Raw genomic sequence first — 13565 nt, 5'->3', positions numbered from 1 at the left:
TTGAAATGGGAATAATAAAGAATGTATGAAGGCCTAGAAATTATTTCAATAAAAAATATTATTACTGAAAACCGTACAGCACCTTCATGTAGGGTTTGCTAGCGATAGAGAGGGGGAGTGTTAACGTTTGTCTTTTTGAGGAGTGGTGATGGTCCTTTGACGGATATAAATCCGGTACGTTCCGGCAACAAGCACCATTGAGGTACATGCCTGTCCATATCGAAAACGATTAAATATGACCACATTGAAGTTCAAGTCCTCTTTTAACTCTTTTTATAGCAAGCAAATTATCGTTGATATAAGGACTTTGCGGAACTCCATGAGCAACCCTCTAATCCAGAATAACATGCGGACCGTACTCATTGGATAAATTTCAGCCAGGGGTATATTCGGCTGTATTTGAATGAAGCCTTCCCGATACCGGCTTCCGGAAGTAAAGATGGCTTTACCACAGCAAGGCGAGTACAGTGTGCAGTCTCTGAGATCGGCAATGATGCATCGTTATTCAAATAAACAGCTACCAGCATTCGAAAGAGCGGGATGGTACAGTGGGGTTAAGCGGATACCCTACACTATTAACGCGACCCTAGAATGGCTGAAAATAGTAGATAGAGATCTTGAAAAGCGAGAAGGTGAAAGATTGAAGGTGTTAAATAGAGCACTGATGCCCAGGATAAAGCTGTAGGACATGGTAGACATGTTGCAGCGTCAAACCCCGTATACAGCAACACGGGATGGGAAGCTACTTCGTATATCTCAACACACGAAGTTTTTAGCTCATCATATTCCAAGAGAAGGATTTGTTCCACACGGAGCAACAACTCCAACACTCTTAAAGCAGGAGAGGTAGAAAGGGACCTCGAGAACCCGAAAGCAGCGCAAGATGACAGGACATAGGCACAGTGGCGGAGATACTGGAAACAAACAAAGAGCTCAATGACACTGCGAGTCTTACAAATAACCATAACACACTTAAGTAATTTTGACAGTTTTGTTCTGTTTTTATAGACGCTCTCTTATAGAAATTTTTTGTTCTGATAGGCCTGCCTTTTTTCCCCGGTACTTACCCTGTATATAGGTACCTCTTATGACACGGCCGCCGTGGTATGGTGGTAGCGTGCTCCTTTTACTATACCAAAGGTCTTGGGTGCAAGTCCCGGACAAATGAACATAAAAAACTTAGAAAAATGTTTTTTCAATTAGAAGTCGGAGTCTGCATACAACATGTAGGTCTCGTCCTACCCATTTGTGGAGAAATTTTAAAAGGAGCACGACGCAAATTGGAATAGAAACTCGTAGGTAAATCGCGCTTAGTACTATTCCTTGTATGACTATTTAAGTCTTTTAAAATTTACAATCCATATTTTTTTTCTAGCGGAGCATAGATTTCAGTTCTTCTTCTACCTCGTTCACCCCTTTTGCCGCTCTTCAACGTATATTACTCCCATTTTACTTTAATGTTTATTTTCTCTTGAATACTTGATTTTGCTGCACAAGAGTCTGTGCTGGTTTGAATATTTTTGTTTAAAAGCACTTTTTTATTTTGTTGCAACAACACCATTCACTTTTTCCCCCTCTTATACTGAGCCGCACTCACACTCACACAAACCCTTTTTTTCCTTTTTTCTTTTTTTTTTTTGCTACATTCTTACTTCACTATTTTTACTACAAATCTGTACCTATTCAATCCTTTGCAAAAGAAAGTACAGTGTCATAGGTCACAAGCCACTACGCGTACAATCTCCCCGTACACACGGGATACTCACTTACACATCTTCCTGACGTGCTAATATACAGGTAAAGCATAACTTATACACTCATATCCTGCATACAAGTTTATTTTATTGCTTTCATGCTTCTCATTCGACTTCACTTTGCAAAAAAAAAAAATAAATTAAAATCACTTGTGATGTTTTTTTTGCTTGTGGTTGGTATTTATGCAATTTTTATTGCCTACTCGTGCTGTTGGCTTTACAATTCACGCGAAATGCCTGGCAAACTTTTTCAAAAGCAGCAGCGAAAACTGCCACCCTAAGGCAAGTCAATGCATAGTCAAAGCGTAGGATGCTGTTGGGAATTGTGTGCCACCGTTTACCGGTTGCACCGTGTCGAGCGCATTCGGGTGTCAGTAGCATCGCAAGCGCCGTTGCCAATGACGTGGATTTGACATTCAATTTTTTATTTTTATACTCAGCTGAGCAGAGCTCACAGAGTATATTAACTTTGTTCGCATAATGGTAATCCGTAACGGCATAAACTAACCGAGATAGATATAGACTTCTATATATCAAAATGATCTGGGTTAAAAAAGAAATTCATTTAGCCATGTCCGTACGTCCGCCTGTCCGTTAACACGATAACGTGAGTAAATTTTGAGGTATCTTGATGAAATTTGGTATGTAGGTTCCTGGGACTCATCTCAGATCGCTATTTAAAATGAACGATATCGGGCTATAACCACGCCCACTTTTTCGATATCGAAAATTTCGAAAAACCGAAAAAATGCGATAATTCATTACAAAAGACGGATAAAGCGACAAAACTTGGTAGGTGGGTTGACCTTATGAAGCAGAATAGAAAATTGGTAAAATGTTGGACAATGGAGGAAGGTAATTTAAAAGTTTTGCAAGCTGTAATTTCGCAGTCGTTGAAGATATCATGATGAAATATGGCAGGCACGCTACTACTATTACTATATGTTCGCTAAACAAAAATTAGCGAAATCGGATGCCGAATACGCCCACTTAACAAAAAATTTAAAATCTTTACAGTATATAAGTAAATTATGCCAACATTCAACTCCAATAATGATATGGTGCAACACAATACAAAAATAAAATAAAATTTCAAAATGGGCGTGGCTCAGCCTTTTATCATACATCTTTACTAAACTTAGTTCACGTACTTATCTGAACTCACTTTATCTTGGTATAAAAAATGGCCGAGATCGGACTATAACCACGCCCACTTTTTCGATATCGACAATTACGAAAAATGAAAAACAAAAAATTCCATAATTCTATATCAAATATGAAAAAGGGATGAAACATGGTGATTGGATTGGTTTATTGACGCAAAATATAACTTTAGAAAAACTTTGTAAAATGGGTGTGACACCTACAATATTAAAAGTAGAAGAAAATGAAAAAAGTTCTGCGGGCGAAATCAAAAGCCCTTGGAATACTGTTCGTGGTATTACATTTATAAATAAATTAGCGGTGCCCGACAGGTGATGTTCTGGGCCACCCTGGTCTACATTTTGGTCGATATCTCGAAAACGCCTTCACATATACAACTAAGGGCTACTCTCTTTTAAAACTCTCATTAATACCTTTAATTTGATACCCATGTTATACAACACACATTCAAGAGTCCCCCCACCTTTATGGCGATATCCTGAAATTGCGTCCACCTATAGAAGTATGGCGCACTCCCTTTTAAAATACTCTGTAATACCTTCCATTTGAAACCCATGTCATACAAACACATTCCGGGGTTACCCTAGCTTCATTTTGCTAAATGGTGATTTTTCCTTATTTTGTCTCCAAAGCTCTCAGCTGAGTATGTAATGTTCGGTTACACCCGAACTTAGCCTTCCTTACTTGTTTTTTTGCTGAACCTTTGAGATTATTACATTATTTTTAAGATTTGTGCAAGAGGTTGCAAATACAGGGTGGAAAATGTGCAAACACAATCGTCTTTTGCTGTACAATAGTGAGTGCATAAGGGAGTCTTATTCGCTGTAACTGTTGATGAAGGTTTTGAAAATGAGATACGCAGTCGAGCTTGCAACTTTTTCATGCCACCGGTGTGCGTTAACGTTAACGATTACGATGGCAAAGTTTGCGATCAAAGTAAGGATGACAGATAAAGGTCCGGTACAGTTACGGTTACTGTTATGATTACAATTACAGATACGATTACAATAACGATTAGTTTAACAATTGTGATTATGTTAACCTTGCAGTTATGCCTATAGGTGCAGTTATTGATACAGTTTGGATTACTGCAACAATTACTGCTACAGTTACTGTTCCTGTTTCGACTATATTTGCTCTTACACTTACTGCAACGTTGACAGTTAACCTTATCTGCTAGTGGGTTTTAACTGTAACTCTTTTCTATCCCCAAACATTCTTTGAATAACCGATGAGCAAGCCCAAACAACCTCAAAGGTTCCACACGTTCAAACTGTGTAATTCGCTGACAAGAAAATCAGTTTAATATCTGAAGGCGTTAGTTTTGTTACCCTGTATTTCAAGGGACTAGCGAGTGTTCATATTAGAATTCCTTTTTCATTTCTGCTACGCGGCTGCAAACATACGACGCTTGAAGTTGTTGTACAGTGGTGGATATAAAATTAACTGACGAAGCAATTTTTTGAGCGTTTTTAACTGGTTTGCCTCCTCTCTCGCTTGTTCTTTCAAATACAACAAACTATGCGTCACTTTCATCAGTAACTTAACTAATGCCATTAAGAATGATCCCTCTGCTTAGAGTTTACTCCTAAAAGGTGCAGATTTGATATTTTCTAATTTAACTCAAGTAACAAAAACCACAATTATTGCGGATTTTCCCGTGCGGAAATGCAATGAGCGCGTCACAGCGGGAATTGTCTATAACCCTGTTGCATGCTTGAAAATATGCAATGCTACTGAACGTATTTAAACATGCTTTTTGGAGTGTTTTTGTTTAAATGCGAAATAATAAGATAAAATAAATTAAAATGAAGTAAAATAAAAAAAAAAAAAATTGAAAAAAGAAAATAAAACTAATAAAAAAAAAAAATAAAATTAAAACTAATGAAATTAAATAAAATAAATTAAAAAAATAAAGTAATATAAAATGAATAAAAATAAAATTTTAAAAAATAAAATAAAGTAAAACAAAACAAACAAGTTCAATACAATTAAAAAAATTTAAAAATGATAGAATAAAACAAAACGAAAAAAAAAAACTAAACAAATAATAATATGAAATGAAATATTAAAAAAAAATAAAAATATAATAAAATAAAGTTAATAAATAAAAGTTTATGTAGGCTCTCAAAAACAAACGAAATATTATTCTTGCATACTCATAAATATTTCGGTCTTCTTTCACTAGTTTCTTTGTCGGTATGTCAACCCGTCAATGTTTTTTTTCGCTCTTCGTCTTTGTTGACGTCTAAAAATAAATGAATACGCTCATGATTTTATGTCCGCAATATTATATGTGTAGAAAATTTTGCAAGCCCATGTACAAACATACATACATACATACATATGCGTATGTGCATGTTGTTACCCTTCAGGAAGTTTGGTTTTAAAGAATGATAAATATTTGTACCGCATTGAAACAAATGATTTTTTGACTTGCTCTTCACTCAAGAAAAATTTTTGATTTGATTGATTTTGCGCTACAGATATGCTTGCCTTAATCCAGACAAATTAGAAAAAATTTTCCTCAAATTAATGAAAAGTTTTATACAAAAATAAGAAATTCCTACTCATTGTATTTAAATAAATTTAAAGAAAATTTGTTTAGGAAATGTTTTTTCTTATTATAGGTAAGTGTTTTTTCTGAGCGTAGGGTGAAAGTAAAGTGATGTCATACCAGTGAGGTATCAAAGTTAAAGGAGGGAAGAGAATGGAAAATCTGGGATATTCCGAAAGACACGCGAATCAGCGCGTCACTCTTGAATTTATTTTCAGCCCCATCTCTTAAGCTTTCAATAATACATTCCTTACAATTTTCGTAATTGTAGCAAATCTTACACCTGATTGAATAACAATTTTGTTTTCAGTGCCATAAGAGTTCATTGTAACGGAATGATTCCGTCATGAAGCTTCTCGAAGCTTCTATCAATAACTTAAGCAAAAGTAATAATGAGGGTGACGTGCTTAATCCATTTAGCGATTGAAGTTTAAAAATTTATTCTAACTGAAATTCATTTCCTGCAACATTCCTACTTTAGTGAAAACAAAACAGCGCACTGCCCTCGAGTGGCCTAATAAAATGAGGCTAATACCACCTTACTCTGATTTGTAATCTCTCTACTGGGTACATAGCTTGGGAGTATACCTAATATATGGACATAGGTATGTACGTATTCAAATATGCTGACTCGCCGGCTATTCGGTAGATTCTGCGACATCCCGAATGTCCCTGACTACTTTTAAATATATTAACGTAAATATTTCTACATTTATACTATAAATGACATTAAAAAAAATATTTATAGCAATTTCATATTAATTTGATTATGGCTTTCCAATAACCACATTGTTGTTGATATTAATATTTTTGTTAAATTAACATAAAATGTTTTGAAAAACAATAATTAAAAACAATTATCTTATTTCTGTGTATATATTAGGGTGGTATTCTGAATCCAATTAATTCTACATCGGCCAAAAATGGTACATATAAATTTTGACCCCGATCGTAAACGAAGGGCGTCGCACATTGGAACGAAATTGAAAATTTGAGACTTAGGACTTTAAATGTACATTTTCGTATTTTGTGATCTTTTTTCATAATTTATTGTTATATAACATTTTTCCGTAAAACCTAATTTCAAAAAGTTGTGACACTTTTAGTAACCGGGTTTCATATCGACATACCCTAACGAGCATATGTGTACATCTAGGTATTTTTTCCAATTTCCAGCAATTTTGGCTTCACTAAAATAATTTTTACTATCCAGACTGGTTTATTGGTAGACGTGGTAAAGCAAGGGCACGGTACAACGAATGATGGAAATATCGCTAGACGATTTTTCGTTGACATTAAAATTACCGCCTCTATAACTGGTGTTAGTGAAAATCTCATTCAAAGATTTTCTATAATATTAGGGGCACTTCCATGTGGGTGTCCAATAAATGTACAAAAGTTCAACATGTACGCCAGAGAAATCATTCGAGTTTACGTCGAACTATATGAATGTACATAAAATTTTAGTACACGTAGCTTCAATAATAGAGCATTTTGGTTCCATTCCTAGGGGAAAGTTGTCCGAAGAAGCCGCTGAATCCAGAAATAATGATTTTAGAGCATATCGTTGAGACCATGCAAGAAAAATTTGCCGCAAAGCCACAAATGAGGACATTTTAAATAATTTGTTAGTTACTTCTGACCCATTTATTTCATCGAGGAGATCGAAATTACCTAGTAAACATGAGGAAATATCCGAAGAAGTGAAATATCTACTACTAACGGACAAGCTGGAATAGCTAAATTTTTGATTTGAACCTTTTTGGATTGTTAAATACAAATTCAATATAAAAAAATTAAATGCATAATATGTATTATAAAATATTTTTGTTTTTAAATTTTACCCAGAATTAAAAAGTGATTCGCAATACTGAAATAAAAAAACAACAAACAAAAAAAAAAAAAAAAAAACAAAAACAAAGCGAACCTTTCCGCACCATGAACCCGAGTACATTGCATAGTATGTAATCCCAACTACATAGATAAATTAATGAAGTTTTGAGGAAATGTGAGGAAAATGAGTTAACGGTAAAAATGTGATTTTTCCCAAACATAAAATTTGTTTATTTGCTATAACTTTTTTGTTTAAGACTTTATGAAAAAATACTCATATATAAAAAAGTCATGTAATGACACTTAAAATCGATTCCCATCAAAGTTTTTGTGTTATTAACTAATATTTTTTCATTTCCCTAAGTCCATTGAACGCCAAATCCAGCCCACTGTGTGTCGCACAGGAGTTAAGTTAAATTTCCTCTATAAGGACTCAAAATTTAAAATTGAAGTTTATGATTTTTAATACTCAAAATTGAAAATACTGTAATTGGCGAAATCATATATAAATTTTAAGATTAGGAGCGTAGCACAGTGATTAAAGTTCAGATTTTAGAAGCTTCATAGGGTGATCTGAACTTGGGTCCCAAAATTTATACAATGTGATATCGTCAGTAAGTAAGCAAGTAAGTAAGATATCGCTAACTATAGTTTTAGCGCTTTGAGTTATTGAAAAGAAAATAAATCAATTAAAATTTTTTCAGTCTTCTTGGAGACGTTTTAACTTTGACTCCATTGCTGCACTCCTTAAGTGCCTCCTATTGGAACCAAAATTTATGTGTGATGTTTTTGACCGCGTAATACAGTAATACAGTCGGAAAGGGTAAACTTAAAAAAATATTTTATTTTGCTTATGAGGACCGCCCTAGTGTATATATACAAATCAGAGCGTGCACTCATTTCCACATACTTGGATATATGAAAAGTTTTCTTATTTCAGCATCTGAAAAATATAAATAGAAACAAATCAACCGTAATGTACAGCTACAAATTTATATGCCATTTTCAAGTGCACTAATTTTATAAATGAATGTTTAATAGTAATTTTTTCTATAATGGAAATGGTGATGAGATTTAATTGAGAATGGACTAATTAGCACATGGAAAGAGGGAAGCATTAAAAAAATTTGTTTTTATTGGAAATTTCGTAGAAGTATCGGTGATGAGTGGCAAACGTGGTGCACGAATCGAGATATATAGAAATTTTTTTGGAATTTAGGGATCTAGATTTTTAAATAATATTCCAATGAGTTGGAGCTCTGAGATTAATTTGTTTAATTGAGTAAGGGGTCTTCTTACTTCGATGGGTAAACTTCATTCATGCCTACATTGGCGATTGACAGAGAAAATGCGTATTATGAGAAATTCTGATTTATATATTATAAAGAAAAAATAATCCGGTCTTAAGCGAAGTGAAATGGATGCAAGTTTCATTTCGCTAATTACTGCATTATTCAGAAATTGTTCCCAGCGGATGTGATCTTTGGTAAAACGTGCTTTCAAATAGATTCAACTTTGAACATATAAAAAAATCAACTTTTTCGATATTTGAAGACGGTGTGAGGAGTGTTAGAGGGTAACACCGCGGGAGAGTAAAGCACAAATAAGTGTGGGAAAACCACACACGACTCAATGTTTTGTTTTTCTTAAAGGAAATGGGATACCCACAAGTTTACCCCTTGAACAGTAAGAGCCAAATGCTTGATCTTTAATAAATAATATTTATTTGTTTTCGGATCATTGCCCGGATTATCTTCACTAGCATTGATTCGAATGAACGACACGAAACCTAATGACAGAGTACTTCACTTCGCCTTTTGAGTTTCGCAAATAATTTAAATTTGGGATAACAGCACTAAACATCTGCTTTTCGCGCTGCAGATAGACAGCGAAGTGATGCCGCAGATCGAGAAATCTTCTATTTTATGTGTTGCGTAGAACTCAATTAAGGTTCAATCTATAGGCATGTACTTGTCCGAGCGCAAATTTTTTTAGCAACTCGTTATTTCCATGTTTGTACAGCTCAACAAAGAGTTAAGGCTTGGTTTCCTCGGAAAGCAATGCCGTTTTATTACGACCGCTAAAGAACGCCCGGTATACTCACCGTTTTCAGCGGCACCGCTTAGTTGGAAACTACGAACACTTACGGCAGACGATTCACAAAATTTTATTTTACATGTTTCCTTTTTTTTTTTAGGTTTTCCTCTTATTTTTTAACTGCACATATTAAAATAAAACATGTCCAAAAAAATTATAATTCAAAAATGTTGTTTATTTTATAAATATTTGACAAAATGTTCACCGCTTTGACAATACCGGTGGCAAAAAACGGTGATGAACGAGTTTCTACCATCATGACGGCCGTAATATTTTATGCCCTGCCGCTATATTACGTTACGGTGAACTTCACCGTCTTATTAGTTTCCACTTTTACACTGCAACAATTTTGACAACATATTCTACTGCTATATAACGGCCGCTAAATAGCGGCACCGTTTTCGAGGAAACCAAGCCTTTTTGAGCTCTGAAATTGTCATTATATTATAATCATAATCAGATGGTGGCCGCCATTCAACCGGGGGGGGGGGGGGGGAGTTTCAATTTTTTGGGTATTAAAGCCTTCTTATTATGCACCTGATCTCTCAACAGATTATTACTATCCTTTTCTTCTTTCCAACTAAGCGTCAGTCTTCCTCTGAAACTCGCAATAAGTTTGAATATAATATTTTCCTACATAAACCAATTTATTTATAAACTTGTGTTGCTTCTAAAAAAATTGCTACAAATTTGAAGTGAAAATTCCAGACAAATACACCAAAAACAATTTTCAACACGTGCCCGGCCACACAATCTCATACACTAAATCCTCACACGCACACACACACGCGCACGCCTTAACGATTCATTTGAGCATTGCAAAAATTTACGATTTTTTTTTGTGACTTTTTGTTTCTGTTTTTATGTGAAATTCTCACTACTTAAATACTAATAAAATTAAGTGAATTTAATGCACTTCAACGCTTACCCTTTTACTTGGCGCAAAATTAAGTGTGTTAGTGTGTGTGTGTGATAAGGCATTCATTCACCAACAGCTGCTGCCCATCTTTATATATAGATATACGCGATTTATGGTGCATATATTTTTGTTAGTATGTATGAAATTATTAAAGTTATTCCCGATAACATAAATGGACACACAAAATTACTCATGCACGTACATTCATACGTACATATGTATGTATGTATGTATATTTGTTTATGTACCACACGCGTTTGAACTTTTGCTTCTTTGAGCCTACTTCGCTTGTGTGACAGCTTTCACGGCACAACTTCTTGAAGTTCGGTCAAAAATCACAACCGGGGAGTTAATTTAATTTCAATTTACGCACCAACACTTTCACATTTGCTGTAATGAAAAACTCGCCTTACAGCACTATATATTATAAGCAACAACAATGGACCCAATTGTATTATTTAATATGGAAAGAAAAAGTCATTTAAGTGGGCTATTTGCGTATATCATAAAAGAATTCATAAAACTGATTCAGAACGAATAAAGAAAAGTATTAAGACGAAAATATGCACGAATCACATATTACATATATCCATTTATTTTATCCGTCTACGTGAAAGATATTCATTCATCAGTAAAATGCATAAACGTGCGCCTCATCCATATGAATGCTAATCTCAAACTGATAGCGGTGAATGTGCTAAGACCGCCTGAGGATGCTACGGCGCTGGCAGCCCCTTGATCGACTACTGTCTGCATAGTTCTCGCGAATGTTAAAAGGAAAAACAAAAAAAAATACAAAAAAAATTAGGAAAAGTAAAGAAAATCTCGTTGACGAGAGAGAGATAAAATTTGCGACATCAGAAAAGAAAAGAAAAAAAAAAAATACTTGCACTTGTTTCTCGAGTTTGCTACTTTTCTTCGTTTCTGTTGATATCCAAACACGCAAAAAAGAAAGAAAACAAAAAAAAAAAAAAACATCCGAAGAAAAAATGCAAAGGAAGTGAGAAAGATAGATCTTTAAACACAAAAACAACTTTTTTGTCTTGACGCTGTCTTTTCCACTTATAAAATTACTATTATTATAAAACATTATTTATAAAAACACACCCACGCACATACAAAACGTGTCTGCATTAGACCGTATCATATGCCAAGAAAAATTCTACTTGACGAGTTTGCAGGGAGAGCATCATCGATGATGAATGATGAAAATTTGATTTATGGTGTATCCTATAAAATTTTCTTTCTTAAGCTGTGAAAATATAGGATATTTGAGGAAGACCATATCTGAGCAATTGACTCCTACATTGATTATGGACGTGACTAAATCGACTCAGCTCGTCAACCTAATCATGTCGCTATACATATTATTGGTGGGTTTTTCCCGTTTACTGGTACTTAAAAACAACGAATCAAAGTACATTTTGTAAAGGCATCAATCAAAAAATAATCAAAACGGTAGCCGGTACTTAATGGTGCCAAAGTACCTACATCTGTACCCCAGCGAGTTAAGTATTACATTATATCTGAGATAAGACTCACCTATCATAGACGGCACCTGATACCTTGGTCTGCCCGCCTTCATTAGGAACGGGGAAAAGAGCTGACCCAAATTTCTTATCTTAATTTCAACTTCGCCTCTGTTGTGGGGCAGTGTAGACCCGGGGAAGTCGGGCGTGTGCGTAGCAATAAAAGAAATAAATAAAAAAAAGAGGGAATTAGTATTGAGTAAAAATTTTATTTACTATAGTACATCGACATTAATTGCTGTATTGGTTGAAAGAAAGAATTAATTAAATGCACAATTCACGATGCACTTGGCAACTCAAATTTATAAAAATAATTACTTGCAATATTAATTCACTGACAATCGCAAATTATTAAAGTGTAAAAATGGTTGGCTTAGATTACTCACCTGTGGTTAGCTGCTGGCTCGTGATCGTGAAATTGTGTAGTCAGTAAAAAACCCGCTGCACCTGTCGATCCCCAACTTTCGTCGAGTTTTCCCCTTCGAAGTTAGCGCTCGGTAGGTGATGGCCGTTACCGGTAGAGAATAAAATAAAGTAGTGCGCGCGTTAGGGTGGTCCGTCATATTTAGGCTAGTGGCATAAACAGCCTCTGTCCCCACCTTCACTTTTGGGTTCATGTTCGTCTTAGTCATTGTTTCTGCCGTTGTTTTGATTTACTCTGTTCTTGTAGTTTTTAGTCCTCAATTTTTTCCAGTTCGTCCTTGTCTTTGGCTAATTCATCTTCGAGTTAGTGGTCGTTTTTATTTTTGTTTCGTCTCAGTGCCCATATTTGTATTCATCTTCGGTTTCGTTCTTTGGCTTACTTTTCTCCGTTATCTGACTTTTGTCTGTTTTTTACTTTTCATATTCACATTGTTTTTGCAGTTATTTTAGTATTTTCCCCTTTAATTTTTCTGTCTTCCTCCCTATGTTTGTTTTTGTTTCCATAGTCTTGGTCTCTGTTATCATTTCCTCCTTAAAAATTTATATTCGTTTTTTTATTTCTTCGTCTTTCCATCATATTTGCTCAGTTCTTTCCGTCTCCCCGTTTGCCCATTTGTTTTCGTAATTGCATTTGTCTTCGCTTCCCTTTCTCCTCTTTTAGCTTCAACGTATATTTTTTCATATTTTTTCCAAACAAGTACTGCTTTGAACTGAGTAGGCAATTAAGTAGTTAATTTCTCTCACGACGGAAAAAGAACACGCGCTTCTGGTCTCTTAATAGAGATGTCCTGAACTTGGGTCGGCATCATGGACGATGTCGCAGGAAGATGTGACTTTCTTGCAAAGTTTGCTGGAACGCTTTCTTGTGGCCTGTATAGAATGAAATTTGATGAGTTTAAGACACAACGGCTACGCTTGCTAGGCCTGGAATGTCTGTCTGCTTTCACAGCAGATGAATGCAAAGGCGGGTTACCCTTTTTTGATGTCAGTTATCGTTGGGAAGGGATGTCTGGTGTACCGTGACGACCAAGATCTCGTAGAAGGTAAATCGGCAGTTAAGTATGAAAATGAATTATTATCATTATCATCATCATTATTATTTGTAGTGATGCTATCGGCATTTTGGCGACATGTTATCGAATACAAATCCCCCATGGTATTAAAAATACAACTTGATTCGTTTTTTTTTTAATACCGTCGAATGTGCCTGCATATATGTAAGTACACATGTTCAATAAACTCAAGTGACGTCTTTGTGAGAGTTGTAATAATGCCTTTTGATATTACGC

General features: G+C 35.0%; 1 protein-coding gene across 1 annotated transcript in view; it reads right to left on the bottom strand.

Moving 5' to 3' along the window:
* The window catches only part of Alk (Anaplastic lymphoma kinase), a 69261-nt gene extending 58335 nt beyond the window's left edge, over positions 1–10926 (bottom strand). The window contains exon 1 of the mRNA XM_067770433.1: positions 10908–10926. The gene's annotated coding sequence lies outside the window, so the exon portion shown is untranslated. The remainder of the gene's footprint in view (positions 1–10907) is intronic.
* Positions 10927–13565: the final 2639 nt, after the last annotated feature.

Source organism: Eurosta solidaginis, chromosome 3, assembly GCF_040869045.1.
Source record: "Eurosta solidaginis isolate ZX-2024a chromosome 3, ASM4086904v1, whole genome shotgun sequence".
Taxonomy (NCBI): domain Eukaryota; kingdom Metazoa; phylum Arthropoda; class Insecta; order Diptera; family Tephritidae; genus Eurosta; species Eurosta solidaginis.
The sequence above is the reverse complement of the archived record's forward strand: the minus strand, read 5'-3'. Positions and strand labels throughout refer to the sequence as shown.